The following is a 20,941-nucleotide window of genomic DNA, read 5'->3' on the forward strand; positions in this document are numbered from 1 at the left end:
ATACTGATAAAAACATCAAAAAAAAGGGCACAATGCCCCGAGCCTCTACATCAAACTGATGCACACATCCCCTTTGTGTATAACTAGTGGTTGGGGCGCCCCTTGGGGCGCCTCCTCACCGGTCAGGTGCAGTCCAATCAACGGAGCAAATTTTCCTATCCAGTTTATTTCAATTCAAGTTATCTTGGACACTCTATAGTTAATATTTAGGCTGCCCTTCCTTTTTGATTGACTTCCATAATACTATGTAACTTGCAAAACCTTATTCCTTTGGTTTTTCTTGACGGAAACACAATAAAGTAGCAGATACATGTTTTGGTTACACGAGTTCACTTCACATACAAGTTTGAAACGATACCTGAAACTAATTTGCACAGATAAGCTAATGGTGTTTATGGTGTACATGAGGTTAGCTGCTTGACCTACAAGAATTAGGGAAGCTGGAATAACATAGTTGATGTATTGCATCAACTGGGAAGGGTCCCTATCATTCGGCACAAAAAAGAGCAGCTCCGCATTTGTTTCTCCATAGAACTGGCATGGAAGGGAAATCGAACTTTGTCCGTAATCCAATAAAAGAGTTGTTGTGTGAATGTAGAGATAGACGTAAGTGCAAGAAGGAAATCAAAAAGAAACAAATACAAGATATATTTATTTGAGGGTAATATAAGTACTTCGTACAAGATATTTGCAGGTGGCAGTATACCTTTCATGAACTCCCATGTATGGGCTGTGATGACAGGCATGCCATGAAAGCCTACGATATCAAAGGGAATTGCCAATAGAAATAAAAAAGCACAGGGACATCTGCTACGGAAAAGCTAAAAGCAAGATAGATACCCTGATTCGAACTAAGCTGGTGATTATAGTATTATACCATTGAACACAAAAAACCATCAAAGATTGCTGCAAGAAGAACTAAAGGGATGAAAACCCTAATTTACACCTCTTCGCCATTCATCTTAATTTTATCATTTATTTGCATAAACAATAGGTGTCATATCTTTGAACGATCACATAAACCTTTAGACCAAAAGTAAACTACTTCCTTGGTCCCAAATTAGTTGACTCATAATTGTCTAGATTCAGATGTATCTACATACTAATACGAATGCATGTGAATCTCAATAGATCCGAGATAACTAATTTGGGGCGCAAGACAATAGCTAGTATGACAAGAACCATACCAGCCATATGTACCCCCAAGCAATGTTGACTTAAATCCCAGATTCATGAGTCACGTCAGTTCAATTTTTCGTGTAGTTTACAGGATTACATTGGGCAAAAGGTGTCCGCGCTAAGAATTCAATACGGATGACATAACTGGAAATGAACTGTACTGAGTAAATTACTTTCTTTACATCTTACAAGAGTACACATATAAATTATATTGCACCATTCCTAAAAACATATAGCTATCATGAGTCAACTGTTAGGAATAGGGAATCTGGCGCCCAGTATCATAACTACACAACATGGCATTCGCAAACAAGAAAATCTAATAGGAACTTGCAATGTATCATTATCATTGATTTAGAAGAGATCATAAAGAAAGCAGATTAAATATAAAACATGAATAGCGAAACAAATTATTACTAACAAGCATACTGGCTAACAAACACCAAAAAGTTTCACAAGAAGTTTAACAACAAATGAATATGTTACAGCATTAAGAAGAAATCATGTGCAAACTGTGTTAAAGTTGTTCAGTCTACCAACTGCAGTGGCGCAAAATCAATAAGTTATTCAGTAATTCCAATATACAATAGCTTAATTTTCTATCGGCTTCTTACCTTTTAGGAGAAGCTAGAAACAAAATCAAACAGCCCACGACCAAAGGAAGTTCACTAAGAGAAACTCAAAAGAATAAAATTCACGGGCACCTTATGGTATCTGTATGACAAGGTAGAAATCAAGAACAGAGAGTTTACATGTATGGTCCCAATTACAGTTATGAGTACCTCTATATCATGGAATAAATTTAATATCAAACGAGATATGTACTATATCAAGTCATCTAGGATCCCATGAACTGTGAGGAATCGATACAAGAAAGAGCAATTACTTGCAGATAACTAAATAAGGAGAGACGGGGATGTGAAGTAATAGCTGACTGAAACATAGGTTACCACTACATATATCTAATACAATATCGTAGAACTGAAGGTATCCAATATATAGATGAAGAAAATCTGCACTTTGTAGAGTAACCAAAGTAGAGATGAATCTGGTTGCCCAATTCTAATATCTTTGTAAATATGAAGTTCAATTTGCTTAGGGTAAAATGTCACCTTCTTCAATTAGATGAAAAGAGACTCACTAGAAATACTCTTTGAGTTCTGAATAGCTTGAACTCCCAAGGCGAAAAATAAGTTGACTTCGAATGGGTACCTAAATTATCCACTGAAATATGATCCAGTTTTAGTACATGTGTGCAGATTTTAACTACGTGTGTACAACTAAATCAACAATAATCTGAAAAAACACAAATTCCATGCTTTGTTTAACACACATACTTTAGTAGGCATAAATAAAAAGCATATCCATATTTGGAATTAGAAGTAAATATAAGAAGCATGAGCATCGCTGCAGACTATATTGATCCAAAGTCTCGTACAAAAAAAGTATCGAGAACTAACGGAAGTTTGTGTGGCTTAACCTTAGCTGTACTTGAAGGCATAAATCTGGTGTAGGAAATTATCAAAAAAATGCAGGTCCATACAGCTGGTGTCACTGAGATCTAGCTAGCTACAGACAGGCCTGTGATGGCAACCGAAGGGAAGTCAATTAGGCAACATAGTAGGGAGAAATGGATCCACCACGAAAAAGCCACCATGTCCCTGTAAATTATCAATCATATACCAACACTAATATTTTCTTTGTTCCTTCATTTGAAGGAATTATACAGGAGAGTAAATCAGAAAACTAAAGGAAGACACCATAAAAAGGACTTACCATCGCTTGGATTGCCTGAAGTAGAAAGTAATTCAACATGCAGAAACTGTAGTTGCTGAGTTATTGCAGCAATGTATTCCACTATATCCCATTACTTATGATCATCTCATTAATCATTTTTACACACAAATATTGCAAAGAAAACTAAGAAAGGAGGCCAACCACTCATTATATGTCTTCAATGACAACAATGAGAAAATTAGACACAAATATGATCAGCTAATTAACCGTTGGCAGTAATAGAAAAATGAAAAATCACCAACATAGAAGTGTAAAATGTAGGGTACCGGCTAGAGGCCAAAAGCATGCCATGTCTAGTGTAACTCTTGAGTAGAAATTATCTAGTGACATTGCAACTTTCATCTACAAGGGAACCTAAACAATAGAGAGATAAACATACCTAATGCTCTCCATGTTTTTTTCATCTCCAGCTGGGAGAGAAATCCCGTCTACTCCTCATTAGTAAGATGTTGTTGCGGCAACACGTGCAATCATGAGGTTTAATTCCTGCCAATAGAGAATAGAAGAAAATGTCAAAGTAGGAGGATAAGTGCAAAGCAAACCGCCGGTTGTGGCATGCAATCTGCAAGCCATGATTAGCTCGGACTCCATTAGAAACAACAAACTTCACAAACAGAGGCACGAAAGAGAACCTGATTGTCGGATTAACAGTTCGAGCCGAACTGAAGCTCTCAATCTCAGAGCAACTCCAGCGATCAATCTCACATCTACCATTATCTTTACTATTAAATTGCAATAGGTGACTGCCTGGTGTCACAAACAGGCCAAAAAAAAAATTTCTAGGCCCAACATGACAAAGAGTTTATTTTCTCCCGGTCCCGACGTGCACCATCAGGTTTCCTCCTCCCAGCGCTTGGTCGCTAAAAAAACTGGCCCACACAATCCCGTGATCGCTAAATAATAACAGACTCCAGGTCAGGCACGCGTCCATGGGCAGCCCGACATGAAATTCTTTTCTCGTATGGAAGAGTGAAGGAAGCAAATAAAAGGACTTGAACCCTCGCCAAAACACAGATCAATTTCAAGTTCCGCTGCTCGACGTCGTTTCGATCAAACACAGATCAATTTGAAGTTCCGCTGCTCGACGTCGTTTCGACCGTGCTCAACATATCCGCCGACTTCGTTGGATATGGGTCCTCTCCCGCGATGCTCGCCGCACCTGGAGCAGCCGAGACGGCGACTCGCCGGAGAGAATCTCACGATAGGCGCTGGGATCCCATATTTGAGCCTGGAGGACCTGCGGTGTGCACCACAAGCAGTTGGATAGGGTCTTGCTGCCAGAGTACGGGCCAAAACCGGCCATCGTCCGCCTCTCCGTTACGCCACAGTGAGAGGAGGCCCGCGAGGCAAAACACGCCAACATCGATTGGTCAACGACCACTTCCGACAACCTCTTCTAATAGAGAATACGAGCTCCGGTGAGCGAGAGTGACAGGCTCGAACCTGCAGCGGTGTTGGGGCAACATGGAAGGGGAGGGCGGCGGTTTTGGAGGCATAGGGATGGGTGCCGGGCTGCCTCAGTGGCTAAACCAAGGGGACCCTTTTTGGCTTTGTTAGAGGTCGCGCCACCCGCGGACAAACCGCCCAAGTGCGCCGGCTCCGGCAACCTGCACGCTCAGCTTTCCCCATCGCTGGCCAGTGGCCCTGTTCTTCTTGCCCCCCGCACCTACGGATACCACAACCATGTGCCAGACAACAAGGGGAAAGAGAGCTCGGAGGAGCAGGCCTGGATGCGTCTCCCTGATATAGTCGGCACCGTGGCCTTGGAGGAGCCGGGGTAGTGAGGCCTGGCCGTTGCTGGTTGTGCGGGAGGGAGAGAGTAGCAGGAGCGACGGAGAGAAGGATCACGCGCGAGATCGGCGTTGTTGCCGACTTTTGCCGCAGATGAACAACGCGGCGCAGACCTGGTCGGTGTTGGGGCAGTTGGAGCTGTCTCTGGTAAATTTGGGTGGAGAGGATGCCTTCCAATTGCGTGCTGCTACTCTGTAGTTTTTAGGTTGGAGCCTGTTCCGCTGAGAAAAACTGAAGAGTTCGACTGTTGTTCGGTGGCTTGGTGCGTGTGGTGCTGTTGGTCACTTGGTGCGTGTGAGATTGACAGATGTGATTTTTTTAAGAAAGAGAGATGTGACTTAGAGGAAGTGAGAGAGATGAGGATGCATGCTTTGGTTGTTGCAAACTTGCAATCATCAGGCCATATCCGCTCTCTGCCTAAATAAAATGCATCAGCTTCCTTTACTTCACTAGATTTGGTTGAAACTAGCTAATTAAGCCAAACTGAACATACCCACAAATATGATCCTATATGCGATTATGTTTTGGGTGTGCTTCAAGTCTGGCAGTCTATCTGCAAACAACCAAGTATGCCAATGGCGTGCTTCATTTTAGGCATTATGGTCCCAGCACAAGAAGAGGTATAGAAGTCTATCACAATGTGAGGCAACAGAACAGATGTCGCAGTCTATTTGCATCCAAGCGTGTAGTTCATGGACACACTGATGAGTTGGAAAGAAATTGCAGAACCAGATGCGGCAGTACAACTATTTCATGTAGGCAGCTTAATTATTCGGCTTGAATCGTACATTTCTATGTAAAGAAGAAAATGCATGCCAAAAATATAGTTGTTTGTATTTGTACTTTACTAATTTGGTGAATCTTAAAATTTCACATCTATCTTATACAAAAAAAAAGAACGCAGGATTACATTTTTTTGGTAGTTCACAAAAAGTACTCCCAGCACAAGAACAGGTGTAGGAGTCTATCACAATGTGAGGCAATTGAAAAGATGCCGCGGTCTATTTGCATCCAAGCGTGTAGTTCATCGACACACTGATGAGGTGGAGAGAAATTGCAGAACCAGATGCGGCCAGTACAACTATCTCATGTAGGCAGCTTAATTATGCTGCTCGAACGTACATTTCCATGTAAAGAAGAAAATGTGTGCCAAAAATATGGTTATTTGTATTGGTACTTTACTAATTTGGTGAATGTTAAATTTCACATGTATCTTTTCCAAAAAAAAAAAAAGCCGGTAAGATTACATTTGTTTGGTAGTTCCCAAAAAATACAGAACTTCAGTAATACACTTTCCACTCGGAAAAGTGCCGAACAAAAAAATATAATTGCTACGGAAAAGAGGTGCCAATAGGTTCCTGAGGTGTGCGACGCAGAGGGAAATTTGAGGATTCGGATGGGAGGGTGTCGCTGCCGAGCAAGAAAAAGTGGCCGAGTCGAGGTCGACGAGTTGGAATGGGGGCGGAGTCGTGCATGGGCGGAAGGTGGAGGGCAGGGAGGCGGCTTGTAGGTGTAAATGTTGGTACGTTGCGGAAGTTTTATTAGGATCTAGCAACAATAAAGAAGGGTTCCTTCAGCCGGGTGCCAGGATTATTGGATTTTTTATGCTCGGGCTCTAGATAACCATATCGGCAAAATATCACCCGTAGCAACGCACGGGCGTTTTTCCTAGTATCAAATCGTCTACAATCATGCCCAGTGTTTACTAAAGACCGCCCAAAGTAGGTTTCTGTATTGGTACTGAAACATAAATAGGAGAGAAATATTGTTAATACACACCTATTAGCAGACTTTCAGCGTGAAATGAATGGCAAGCAGCAAAAAAAAAACTCTACAACAGAGCAACAACGAGCAGGATCCAAGAAACTACTGTCAATCAAATCTGTCATGTAATCCTACCCGCAAACAAAACACTGTCATGTAATCCGTCATTACACCCGAGGAGAGAGAGGCGGGGAGAGGGAGATGTAGATACCAAATCGCATCACCCTTCTTCATCGTTGAATCGGTGGTTGACGAGTCTAGCTCGCCCTGAGGCCACCCTCGCAGCCCTCGTCTCCCCCATTGAAGAAGCAGCCGCCGTCGTTGTAGTCGCCGATGAGAAGAGGGAACGGTGTGACCTCCGCTGGATGGAAAAGAGTACTTGGGTGGTGCGACCTCCTCTTCTCCTCTTGCTCATGCCTCCCCTTCTTCTATCCATCTCATCCTTTCCTCTCAGCGTCGCATCTGCGGACCGAGCGGCAGCGATGAAGGGGGCGCAATATCTGCTAAAAGCTTTTACTACTAACACCTACCACAATCCATTTCTCCCCCGGAAAGCAGTTTTCCCGCAAAACAAAAAATAAACAGGGAGCAAGTGTCGAGGGTACTCCTCGGCAATGCCCTCCGATTGGGGCTTAGGGTTGATGGAATCCTGTAGGCTGACACGAGACATCGGTTCACAGATAAGCGGGGAGAGCGATTTAACCAGGTTCGGGGCCCTCCATGAGGTAAAACCCTTATGTCCTGCCTGTCTGATCTTGATTATGAGAATATTGGGTTACAATGGGGTGTCGAAGGGTTCGGCTGAGATCTCGTCGAGAGGCTAAGTGTTGCGGCGACCTAGCTTTAGACTTCTGGTGGCTAAGATTGCTATGATTGATCGTGTCCTTCGACAGCCCCTCTCATGGCCTTTATATAGGAGGCCAGGTCTCAAGAGGTCTAACCGTGTAGACTAGATTTACAGTAGTTCTAAATCTAAACTTTCCTTGTTCGGATCCTTCCTTGTCTTGCCCGCCAAGGAACCTTCTGGTGCGCCATCCAAGTGGCCCGCCTTGCCTTCAAGTGCCTTCATGGGCCTCCAACTAGGTTGTACAGGATAGGGCAATGTCGGTTACCCGAAGGGTAATACCCACGTCAGTAGCCTCCGAGTGTCTAGCCGAAAATAGTTCGGGTAGAGACTAAAGCATGCCTCCTCTTAACGTTCTTCTCCTTGATTGTTCTTCTTCATCTTGAATCAGCATCATCTTCTTCTGTCGGGTGCGCGTCCAGCGCTCCCGATGGGAGTAGCCCCCGAGTCTAGGTACGGATGCTTGCAATCCGTGCGTAGACTCAAGTTGTACCACTCGAACGTTTTGCTCTGCTGAAGTTTTTCTGCAAGTCTTCATAGGTCATCCGATATATTTTCCGCGCGCAAGGGATAATGAGTAACGTGCCCAACTTTTGCTGGTTAACTGCCGATGGCAAAACAACGTTACCCTACACAAAATCAAGTCCCCGGGCATGATCCTGGAGTGCAAAAAAGTTCTGTCGGGTGCGTGTCCGACGCTCCCGATAGGAGTAGCCCCCGAGTCTGGGCACGGGCGCTTGCAACCGGGTGCAGACTCGAGCTGAGCAATCATGTTTTTCTTCAGTCGTTTCTTCACAGGAATATCGTCGAGTCCTCATTTTATCGGGTGCGCGTCCAGCGCTCCCGATGTCTTCCAGTAGCTCCCGATGTTTTCCAGTAGCCCCCGAATCTGAATGCAGGACCATCCGATGTTACTTCATTTTTCTTCGACTGCTCACGACAGTCTTTATGACATCACTGTTGACGTATTGCTGCTGTGGTTTGACTGACAAGACTTGACCTTACGGGCCCACCCTAGTTCTGCGCGGGCAGTTCTTAGGAAGTGACCAGTGCGCGCACACCGACCGAGGCGTCTCCTCGATTTTCGCACATCGTGGGAATAATCGGCCGCCGGTTCCGTTCTTTTCTTTGACGCCACGTGTACAGCCAGATCTGATCCACCTCCCACGATGCCTGTGGAGTTATGGCCACGATCTTGCATAAATTTTTACGGCATAAATAGAGGGCCTCCTTGCTTTTACTTTTCACGCCTCTTACTGCTCATCTTCTCACCCAGCCTTTCCTGTCTCCTCTGTTCTTCCATCAAGAGATCCACGCGCCATGGGCAAGAAGAAGAGCACCAGCGCCTCGGACGCGGCCACAGTTAGCCGCGACTGGAGCACCTCCGCCATTTCCAATCGCGATGTGAACAAGCTGCGAGCCCTCGGCTTCATCTCCGCATCTGACGATAACTCGTCTTCCAGGTGCCGTTTCTCGCCAAAGGCCTCCGAAGGGCTTCACTGTCATGTTCGCCGCTTTCTTGTTCCGTGGTCTCTCTCTTCCTGCCCACGAGTTTCTCCGCTCCCTTCTTTTCTTCTACGGGATTCAGCTCTGGCAGCTAACCCCAAACTCCATTCTCCACCTTTCCATCTTCAGCACTGTCTGCGAGGCCTTCCTTGGCATTTACCCCCACTGAGGTCTTTGGAGGACGATCTTTTATGTGAAGTGTCATAACGATAGCAATAGCCCCCCCGTCATCGGTGGCGTTGGCTTCGTTGTCAGGAAGGAGGTCGACTACTTCGACTACCCGATGAAGGAATCCGTACAGGGCTGGCGCAACAAATGGTTTTATCTTCGAGACCCCTTGGTGCCTGGGCGGCGCTCGAATCTCCCTCCTTTTGAAGATGTCCTGGTAGCTCATCCGAAGAAGTCCTGGCAAAACGCCCTTTCTCCCGAAGAGAGGGTGATAGCCGACAGGCTGTTCGACCAGGTCATCGTCCTGAAGAATACGGGAGGCTTGACGAGCGGCACTGAGGTAGTCTCAGTGTTCTTACAACATCGAGTGCAGCCGCTAATGTCTTGACCCCACCAATTATGGCTTTATACTGGCAAGGATGACAAGTCGAGGATCAACTCTGCCGACCTATCGGCTGATGAACTCCGAGATGAAGTTCGTCGCTTGACGTGCCTCAGTATGAAGGACAATTTTTTCTTGACATCGGCTCGTCCCCCTTATGATCTAGACCATCTCCCGACTGAGGTAATTTTTGCTGCTTCTTGCTTGCTATCATTGCTTCTTTCTTCGTTGTGCTTTACAAACTTTCTTCTCTTGATAGGCCTCCACCGTTGCTCAATGCTATCCTCCTATGCCGGAAAGCGGTGTGGAACCAGAGGATGATGATGATGACTCCGAGGAGACCGAGGACATCCAGCAGGCCCTTGAGGACAGCGATGTCCAAGAGGACGACGCTGCCAAGGATGATGCTTTCATCAGGAGCAGTCGTCGTAAGCAGATAGACGAAGATTTTATTACAACGGCCGAATCAAGTCCTAGCGAACAAGATAATGATGCCGTTGAAACTTCTCCGCCTTCCCCTGCCAAAAAAAGGCCGTCAGGCTTCTTTGCTGCCGAAGATGACCTGGACCTGTGAGCATCTTTACCCCTTTGTAACTTGTCCTTCATTGTTCTGTATGCTAATCATTTATTTTTCTTAAGAAGCTCTGATGATGATAATGTTCCTCTCGCAAAGAGGGTCAAATTATCTTTTAAGAAAATGGCATCAGCTAAGGAGCCGAATCCCTCTCCTGCCAAGTCGACGCCGCCCCCAAGAACGGCTGTAGAGAAGATTCCAATATCGAAGGTTATTCCTTCTGGCGATGTTCCCATTTCATCGGCTACTCGCGACCACGTAAGTGTTTAGTCTGCTGATACGCGTACAGCACGCGACCGTTGGGAACCCCAAGAGGAAGGTGTGATGCGTACAGCGGCAAGTTTTCCCTCAGTATGAAACCAAGGTTTAATCGAACCAGTAGGAGCCAAGAAGCACGTTGAAGGTTGATGGCGGCGAGATGTAGTGCGGCGCAACACCAGGAATTCCGGCGCCAACGTGGAACCTGCACAACACAAACCAAGTACTTTGCCCCAACGAAACAGTGAGGTTGTCAATCTCACTGGCTTGCTGTAACAAAGGATTAGATGTATAGTGTGGATGATGATTGTTTGCAGAGAACAGTAGAACAATTGCAGTAGATTATATTTCAGTATAAAGAATGGACCGGGGTCCACAGTTCACTAGTGGTGTCTCTCCCATAAGATAAATAGCATGTTGGGTGAACAAATTACAGTTGGGCAATTGACAAATAGAGAGGGCATGACCATGCACATACATATTATGATGAGTATTGTGAGATTTAATTGGGCATTGCGACAAAGTACATAGACCGCTATCCAGCATGCATCTATGCCTAAAAAGTCCACCTTCAGGTTATCATCCGAACCCCTTCCAGTATTAAGTTGCTAACAACAGACAATTGCATTAAGTATTGCGCGTAATGTAATCAATAACTACATCCTCGGACATAGCATCAATGTTTTATCCCTAGTGGTAACAGCACATCCATAACCTTAGAGGTTTCTGTCACTCCCCCAGATTCACGGAGACATGAACCCACTATCGAGCATAAATACTCCCTCTTGGAGTTAAGAGTAAAAACTTGGCCAGAGCCTCTACTAATAACGGAGAGCATGCAAGATCATAAACAACACATAGATATAAATTGATAATCAACATAATATAGTATTCTCTATCCATCGGATCCCAACAAACACAACATATAGCATTACAGATAGATGATCTTGATCATGTTAGGCAGCTCACAAGATCCGACAATGAAGCATAATGAGGAGAAGACAACCATCTAGCTACTGCTATGGACCCATAGTCCAGGGGTAGACTACTCACTCATCACTCCGGAGGCGACCATGGCGGCGTAGAGTCCTCCGGGAGATGATTCCCCTCTCCGGTAGGGTGCCGGAGGCGATCTCCTGAATCCCCCGAGATGGGATTGGCGGCGGCGGCGTCTCTGGAAGGTTTTCCGTATCGTGGCTCTCGGTACTGGGGGTTTCGCGGCGAAGGCTATTTGTAGGCGGAAGGGCAGTTCAAGGGGCGTCACGAGGGGCCCAGGAGACAGGGTGGCGCGACCAGGGCTTGGGCCGCGCCGCCATACCTCCTGGCCACCTCGTGGCCCCACTTCGTTGACTCTTCGGTCTTCTGGAAGCTTCGTGTGAAAATAGACCCCTGGGCGTTGATTTCGTCCAATTCCGAGAATATTTCCTTACTAGGATTTCTGAAACCAAAAACAGCAGAAAACAAAGAATCGGCTCTTCGGCATCTTGTTAATAGGTTAGTTCCAGAAAATGCATAAATATGATGTAAAGTATGCATAAAACATGTAGATATCATCAATAATGTGGCATGGAACATAAGAAATTATCGATATGTCGGAGATGTATCATCTGCCTTGACTTTTCTCTTGCTTCGCCGAGTTTTTTTTTACATATCCAACTGAATCTCCTTGATTTTCCTTATTGCAGCCGATTTATGCCACAGTCGATGTTGTGGTAGATTTCGCTGAGCAGTTCACCCGACTAGAGGCTGAAAACGCTCAGCTTCGGAAGACTGTCAAAACTTCGGCTGATCAGGTGCTGGAGGCCAACAGGCTTGCCACCGACGCCAAGAATGAAAATGTCTTGCTGAAGGAGGAGTTGAAGAAGCTGAAGCGGTAGATGAAGGACGAACAAGACGCCAGGCGTGAGGCTGCGGCTGCAACCGATAAGAAGGAAGGCGTCCTCCGCGAATCCATCAAGGATTTATTGGGTAAAATTCATGGCACATGGTTTCTTTCTTGATATTTCCTTTCTGGTTGCTAATCTGTCTTTCTTTCACAGGTTTCCGATATAACCATCACTCGAGCTCATCAGCTTCGGGAGGACTCTACATCTGATGCCCTTTCGCTCGCCGCTGAGTCCAATGTCCAAGTTCTTGGACTTCTGCAGAAGACTAAAGGAGCGTTGTCGAGGCTATACTCGATGATCTTCCCAAAGATGAAGCAGGACAAGACTCTTGGCGAGATGGCAGATGCTTTCCTTGTCGACTCTTCCGAGCCCGTAGAGGTATTGAAACGCCGTTCCCGCTTGTTTGGGGCGGTTCTTACTTTCCAGCTGCTGATGGGCTATGGGATGGGGTCTGATTTAGAGAAGTTGTCTAAGGCATTGCATGTGGACGACGACAACCATTTAGTTGACCTCGAACCCTTCAAACGATCGGCAGTGACATGTGCCAATCAGCTCCTGAAATTGGTTGATGAAGCACAGGCCAAGCCTATTCCTGAAGCTGCCCCTTGCTCATCATCGGCACTTCCTTGAACACTTGCTTCATTAATTGTAAATAAGACCGATCGCAATTTGACTTGGCCCTGTTTTATTTCGGCTCTGTTGCAAGTTTGAACAATCTTTTGAATGTAACATACATACTCAGCACTCCCGATGGGAGACTTATGTTGATGCCGTTATGAACCGAAAGTTGTACTGCAGATTCCTTCATCTTCTTCCCGTGCCGAGCTTTTTTCCAAATTCTTCGACTAACGATGAATCTGGCCTTGTTCGTCGTTTACGTGACCAAGTGTCTCGTTTCAATAAGGATATCACCTCTCTTCACGCGATGGCAGCGTTGGTGAAGAAAAAGAGTGAAATAGCAACTGCTATTGAGCAGCATGCTCTCAGTCATCTTCATATCGCTACCGAAAGTTTGGGCTGTAAGTGTTAACCTATCTTCTGACGTAGCTTGGATGTTCCTTTAACTGATGTTCGTTCCTTTACAGTCGTATCTTCAGATAAATCTGAGGAGAACAAGAAGATCCATGAAAACGTCGAGGTGATGATTGACGTTGCTCACCCGAAACACGATTTATGGTTGCATCGTCCGAAGGCTGTTATCGTGGCGAAGTTTGAGCATCGGGTAGAGAAGCTGCATTACTAATTTGATAAATTTCACGTTCATCTTACGATGGTTTGGAAGACTTTGTTCCCTCTGGATCAGGCACCCGAAACTTTCTCCGCTCTGTTTACCCGATTTAAGTCTCCTGAGAGGATTCGACTGCTGGTGCGGAAAGAGCTCCTGGCTGGTGCTGAACTTGCCTTTGCTTCAGTATTGTCATGTCATCCATCTTTAGACTTGAAAGCCGTGGCAAACAATGAGAGGAGTTTAGGCCAATACTATGATATCGCTAGAGGTCCCGCATATACCATTATCTCACGGATGGAGACATGTCTCGAGAGAGATCTGAGGACCCAAGGGAGCCAGGGAGCCCAGCCATGAATGTAATAACCTTGTACCTGCATAAGATTGTTTTGTATAAATTTAACATGTGCGTTGCACATCATGTTAATTCGATTGATAATTTATTGTCGAGGGCGGCTGAGTGATCAATTCAACCTGCTCTCCCGACGACTTCGTTGTGATTTGCAAATTTATTGAGAAGTCGATATGTAAGTTTTGTAAGAGCGACACCCATCTACTTAGTCGAGGGAATTAAACGCTTGGCTTCGTCACGCGGTGCACCGGTTTGAGCCTTATTTTGTGATAGTATAACCATCGACTGCAGCACTCGCGTATTTTCTCGAGGCTTGGATTGGCTGTTTTTTTTGTGTGTCATTAATCTTAGCTCCCATTGAGAGTATTTAATTAATGTCACTGCGCGAGCGTGTTTTTAGGCCAGCGCTCCCGATGGGAGTAAGAGCCAATGGCAGGGGCCCCGAACGATTTGTTCGGATGATGAGGCCTGGATTAAGAAAAAAGGTAGAAAACCTGATTAGAATTTTATTCATAATGCAAAAAGCAACCTTAAGGGTTGTCAAGTAATAAAAAACAATTGCATCCTATGTATAGAACCGTCGCAACTGTGCGATGTTCCATGGATTCTCAACTTCTTTTCCCGAAGCTGGGTTTTTGAGCCGATATGCTCCTCCTGGTATCACTTCAGTGATGATGTATGGTCCTTCCCATGGAGATTCAAGTTTCAAGGGTCTTTCTTACTTTAGCCGCAGTACCATATCTCCAACATTAAAGCTTCGACTGCGTATTCGTCGGCTGTGATAATTTCTCAACGCCTGCTGGTATACCGTCATTCTTGCCAAAGCAATATCTCGCGCTTCGTCAAGGAGGTCCACGGCATCCCCAGCGCGATGTTGGAAGAGGATTCTGTGTATGCTGTCACCCGAGGAGCTTCAAACCGAACGTCGGCTGGCAGAACTGCTTCGGCTCCATGTACCAAGAAGAACGGGGTGTACTGAGTTGATCTGTTAGGTGTAGTACGCAAACTCCAGAGTACGGATGGTAACTACTCGACCCAGGCTCCAGCCACACCTGTAAGGCGTTTCTTGAGGCCATCCCCTATTAGACCATTGATCCTTTCCACCTGACCGTTGGTCTGTGGGTGGGCCACTGATGCAAATTTCAGTTTGATTCCTCCGTCATCACAAAATTTTCGAAACTCTTTGGAGTCAAAGTTAGATCCGTTGTCTGTGACGATACTGTGGGGCATACCAAATCGACAGGTTATTCCCCTGAAGAAGTGAACTGTTGTTTCGGCTTTCTGGTTTCGAACGGATACTGCCTCGATCCACTTGGTGAACTTGTCGACTGCGACCAGTAAGTACGTGTGTCCTCCAGGCGACGACCTCGGCAGTGGTCCAACTTGTGTTGAGTCCCCATTGAGCAAAGGGCCATGCCAGAGGTATTGTCATCAGATCTGTCGCAGGGGCGTGCGGTTTTGGTGAAAAGCGCTGGCAGGGGTCACATTTCATGACCAGATCTCGAGCATCCGATGCCGCCGTTGGCCAGTAGAATCCTGCCCTGAAGGCTTTCGCCACAAGGGCCCTGCTCCCTGCGTGATGTCCGCAAGTTCCCTCGTGTATCTCGCGCAACATCGCTTTTCTATCGTCAATGGCAATACACCTTTGGAAGATACCCGAGATGCTACGCTTGTAAAGTTCACCATTTACCACCGTGAAGGCCTTTGATCGTCTGACGATTCGCCTTGCTTCCACCGAATCCTCCGGCAGCTCCTGCTTCGTCAGGTACGCTAGAAATGGTTTGGTCCATAATGGCTCGAGGAGGAGGACTTGTTCCACTGATGGGGGTGGAGATTCTTCGGCAGTTTGTTGCTGGTTTGCCTCCGATTCTTCAACCGATGGTTTTAGGGGCGCCGATGCTTTCTCTTTTATCGATCGTTGAGTGATGACTTCGTAGAACACTCCGTCTGGAATGGGGGAGCACATGGACCCGATATTCGCCAGAGTGTCGGCTTCCTCGTTGCTGGCTCTGCCGATATGTTTAAGCTCACACCCTTCGAATTTGGCTTCCATATTTTGATACAACTGACGGTAGGCCATCATGTTGTCACTGACCGCGTCACATAGGTTCATCGATTGCTGTACCACCAGGTTTGAGTCTCCGTAAATTTCCAGGCGAGTTGCCCCACATGCCTTTGCCATCTTCATTCCATCAGCAGTGCTTCATATTCTGCTTCGTTGTTTGTTGGCAGGGAGAAATTCATACGTAGTATGTACTTCATCTTATCTCCCTGTGGCGATATCAGTATCACCCCTGCTTCTGCTCCCGTGCTCCGTTTTGACCCGTCGAAATACATTGTCCATGACCCCGACATGTCGGGTGCTGCTGGCGTCTGTGACTGGATCCAATCTGCCACGAAATCTGGGAGGATTTGGGATTTTATCGCCGTTCGATTAACGTAAGTTATGTCGTGTGGCGCTATTTCGATGGCCCATTGGGACACTCGACCCGTGGCTTCTTGGTTAGTCATTATGTTCTTCAATGGCGCCTCGCTTACGACGATAATCGGGTGCTCCGTGAAATAATGTCGCAGCTTGCGAGCCGACCTCCATACTGCATATGCCAGCTTCTGATGATGAGGGTATCTCTGCTTTGCGGGTGTGAGTACTTCGCTGAGGTAGTAAACAGGCCTCTGCACACCGTGGACTTTCCCTGCTTCTTCTCGCTCGACGACCAGAACGCTGCTAAAGAATTGCGATGTTGCGGCTATGTACATAAGCAGCGTTTCTTTCTCGCGTGGGGTTACGAGGACTGGGGATGTCGACAAGATTTTCTTCAGATTGTCGAAGGACTCCTGCGCCTCCTTCGTCCACTCGAACTTTTCTGACTTTTTCATCAAGTTATAGAAAGGCAAAGCTTTTTCTCCCAGCTTGGCGATGAATCTGCTAAGCGCTGCCAATCATCCTGCCAATTGTTGCACTTGGTGCAGATTCTTTGGCGGCTCCATGTCGAGAATAGCTTTGATCTTCAAAGGGTTGGCTTCAATTCCTCTAGCTGAGATGAAGTACCCGAGTACTTGTCCCCTGGCACTCCGAAAAAACATTTCTTTGGATTCAACTTGATTTTGTATTTGTCTAGGTTGTCGAAGGTTTCCCGCAAATCATCGATGAGAGTGGCGGCGTGCTTCGTCTTTACCACGATATCGTCGATGTAAAATTCGATGTTCCTCCCAATCTGCTCTCCGAGGCAAGCTTGCATGCACCATTGGTAAGTTGCCCCTGCATTTTTCAACCCGAAGGTCATGACGTTGTAACAGAAAACGCCGTGTGGGGTGATGAACGCAGTTAGCTATTGGTCTTCTTTCTTCAGCTTGATCTGATTATACCCAGAGTATGCATCGAGGAAGGAGAGGCGATCGCATCCAGCTGTGGAGTAGACTATCTGGTCAATACGAGGCAACGGAAAGTGGTCTTTCGGACAGTGCTTATTAAGACTGGTGTAATCGATACACATGCGCAGAGCGGTTGTGTCCTTTTTGGGCACCATGACAGGGTTAGCCACCCACTCAGCTTCCTTGAGCTCTCGAATGAATCCTGCCTTGCGGAGTCGACTGATTTCTTCGCCAATTGCTCTTCTCTTTGGTTCGGAAAATCGGCGCATCGACTGTTGTACTGGTTTGGCTATTGGGTCAACATTAAGGGCGTGCTCAGCGAGTTCCCTGGGGATACCTGGCATGTCGGATGGTTCTCATGCAAATATCTCCCAGCGCTCACGGAGGAACTCGATGAGCGCGCCTTCCTATGCGTCAGTAAGGTCTGCCGACGTATTGACCGTCTTCTTTGGGTCAGTGGGGTGCACCTGCAGCTTCTTGGCTTCCTTTGCAGCGTCAAACTCGTCGGATCTTACGTTTCGATTGTCGGCTGGTGGCTGCGTATGATCTGTAACGGCGTCGACTGCGTTGAGTTCTTCCTTCGCTCCGAACTTTGAGGCAATCTTCTGGAAGTCCCTGTCGCAGTTGTCCGATCGGGTAAAGCTTCCATGAACGATTATCGGCGTTCCGTTTTTGCCTAGCATCTTCAGTTTTAGGTACGCATAATGGGGTACAGCCATAAATTTGGCAAACGCGGGCCTGCCGAGGATGGCGTGATACTGAGATTCCCAGTCAACTACTTCAAACTCGATCTTTTCCTTCCTGAAATTGCTAGGCGTGCCGAAGACCACATCCAGTGATGTTTTACCAAGAGAATAAGCGGGTCGAGTTGGTATAATACCGTGGAATCCTGTGTCGGACTCTCTGAGCATGTCGACTGTTAAACCCATTGCTCTCATTGTGCTGGCGAATCACAGGTTCAGGCCACTTCCTCCATCCATGAATACTTTGCTCATATTGTACCCTCCAATCTGTGCTTCAAGAACAAGGGCTGCGTGACCAGGCCTTGGAACAGCTTTCGGGTGATCCGCCCTACTGAAGGAGATACTCTGATCTGACCAGTCGATGAATTCGGGTGTATCGACCATGGCAACTTCCGCATACTTTACTTCTCTGGAGAATTTTTTGATTTCTCTCTTTAAAAAGCTGGTTTTATGGATCATGTTGACTTGCCCGCATGGTTCCGGAAACACCTCGGTTGGTACATGCTCGTCTCCTCCTGTTGGCATGTACGGCTCCGGTACGTATGGTTCTGGTGGATAACCGTAGGATCCTTCCCTTCTCTCCATTGTGCGAACTCTTGACATGGCCTCGGCTCTGAGGTCGTCGCAGAACTGCCGAATTTCTAGAAAGTGTCGACAGTTCCTTAACAGGTGACTAGATTTCTCTCGGTCATCCTTCGGATCGATGTAAGAGTGGAGATAACATGGTGCCTCGAGCTGCTCTATAGCCGATAGATACGGTGAGCGAGTGCGGCCCTTGATCGATAACGTGTCGTGGCATCCTCGTTCGAACTGACGAAGGTGAGCTGCTGTTCGTTCTTCCTCATCGCGGTGCGAGTCCCTTCGTCTTTTCCTTCGCCCTGCCGTGACGTCGAAACTTCCTCGGTTGCACTCTTGTATGTTCCTGGATGGAATTATTAGGGTTGTCATTGGAGTGACTCCTTCCGAAACTGAGGTCTTCGGGCCAGATGCGCTGGTCCCAGGGAGGCGAAGGAAGCCCCCGGAGTCGATGATGAAGTGGACACCACCAAAAGTAGTATCCATGTCGCCAGACGATCCTGCAGGGATCGGGTGCGGTGCTTCGGGGTGCGGCACAAACTCGAAGGACCCGCAGCGGATCGAATCTCTTGGATCTGATGGCGTTGGTAACTCGAGTAAGAACGCCGCAGATGTGACTGGTACTGCCGATGACTTGCCTGGTGCCGACAGGCTTCCCAAAGACGGCGCCAATTGTCGATGGTACTCCTCGACAATGCCCTCCGATTGGGGCTTAGGGTTGATGGAATCCTGTAGACTGACACGAGACATCGGTTCACAGACAAGCGGGGAGAGCGATTTACCCAGGTTCGGGGCCCTCGATGAGGTAAAACCCTTACATCCTGCCTGTCTGATCTTGATTATAAGAATATTTGGTTACAATGGGGTGCCGAAGGGTTCGGCTGAGATCTCGTCGAGAGGCTAAGTGCTGCGGCGACCTAGCTTTAGACTTCTGGTGGCTAAGATTGCTATGATTGACCGTGTCCTTCGGCAGCCCCTCTCTTGGCCTTTATATAGGAGGCCAGGTCTCAAGAGGTCTAACCGTGTACGACTAGATTTACAGTAGTTCTAAATCTAAACTTTCCTTGTTCGGTTCCTTCCTTGTCTTGCCCGCCAAGGAACCATCTGGTGCGCCATCCAAGTGGCCCGCCTTGCCTTCGCTGCCTTCATGGGCCTCCAACTAGGTTGTACAGGATAGGGCAATGTCGGTTACCCGAAGGGTAATGCCCACGTCAGCAGGAGAGGGAACGGAATGCACGTGGCAATGAATATGCGAGCTCACCTGACGGCTGGCTCCGTCTCCTCTGTCACCATGTTCGTCGGCACGGATTGGCGGCGCGGTGGCCTGACCAGGAGCTCCCTAGGCGGTAGTGGCGGCGGCACCGCGACGATCTCCGTGGAGTCCGACTCATCCTCTCGCCCTCCGCCAGCGGGGAGCACGAGGGGCAGCGGCGGTAGAGGGGACGGGAGGAGGAGCGGGGCCAGGGCGGCAGCAGCATCGTCGAAGCGGACCCCGCGGAAAGCGAGGCCCGACAGGAGGACGAGCGGAAGGAGCACCCGGCGGAGCGGCCTCATCGTGGTGGTCAGCCGCGGCGAGGGTGCCGGGAGGGCATGGAGTGAGGCTAGGGTTTCGAGAGGGGAAATCGTGGGGGAGGATTTTGGGTGGGGGTTTGGTTTGGATCTGGGCAGTTGGTTTGCTTCGCGAGGAAGGAGCGAGACGGAAGGAGGCTTCTGCATGCCATGGATTGCGCAGTCGTGGATAGCCTCAGAGCACGCCCCACCCACACGCACTTGCTTGTACTCAATTTCAGATTCAAAAATTACAAATCATGGGTTAATCAACGTTACATGTTGATCAAATATGAACTACGAATGACTTGCAATTTAAGTACAAGGTTGCGCATTCAGCATGATCGATCAGGATATGATTATTAATTTTGTCTATCTATTATATAATTAAGACAACAAACAAACAACGGCTGGGATTCAGCACCAAGCAAGAAACGGTCTAGATTGAAAGAGAAACTTAGCGCTACATGCAGGACGATATAATATTCACGCTGCGTTTTCCACGCGTATTTCAACAACCCAGGTTCTAGGGTTTTCATTAAGAAAAAAAATCTAGGGTTTCCGCTGTTAACAATATTCCTCCCAGGCGGCTGCTCACCACCTGCCGCTGCATCTTTTTGTGCGACCGTCGGCGGCCGGCCGGGCTGACAAGCCATGACGTACAGAATCTGCTACTTGGCCACCATGCATGGCCAAACCGGAGATTGGATTGGATTGTTGATGTTTGGATCCTACAAAAATCGATAGAGATTGGTAAGGAAAGGAGGAAGGAGCAGGTCGCTTAATTTGTTTTCCCTGGGAAGCACAAACTGCGTCTCTTTGGATCGGCGTTGTCCAGGCAGACATCGACATATTCATGGTACGTGCGACAGCTGATCTCCACATCGATCAATTTCTATGTCAGACTGAGCATCAACTCCAAGCCCAGACATAGGAATCACGATGGACATGTAGCATATTTCGACAACAGCCGTTG

The 20,941-nt window shown here is 47.3% G+C and overlaps 1 non-coding gene across 4 annotated transcripts; it reads right to left on the reverse strand.

Moving 5' to 3' along the window:
- Positions 1-244: 244 nt before the first annotated feature.
- Positions 245-20,151, reverse strand: LOC127334820 (uncharacterized). 4 transcript variants are annotated; one of them, XR_007872479.2, is made up of 4 exons: positions 19,679-20,151; positions 6,743-6,993; positions 2,956-3,462; positions 245-2,840 (listed from the first exon to the last, which is right to left on the reverse strand). It is a non-coding gene; the product is annotated as an uncharacterized protein (transcript). The 4 variants fall into 4 exon arrangements; XR_007872477.2 differs by having other exon boundaries at positions 245-2,403; positions 2,660-3,462; XR_007872476.2 differs by having other exon boundaries at positions 245-3,462.
- Positions 20,152-20,941: the final 790 nt, after the last annotated feature.

The sequence above is a fragment of the Lolium perenne genome, chromosome 2 (genome assembly GCF_019359855.2).
Source record: "Lolium perenne isolate Kyuss_39 chromosome 2, Kyuss_2.0, whole genome shotgun sequence".
NCBI lineage: Eukaryota > Viridiplantae > Streptophyta > Magnoliopsida > Poales > Poaceae > Lolium > Lolium perenne.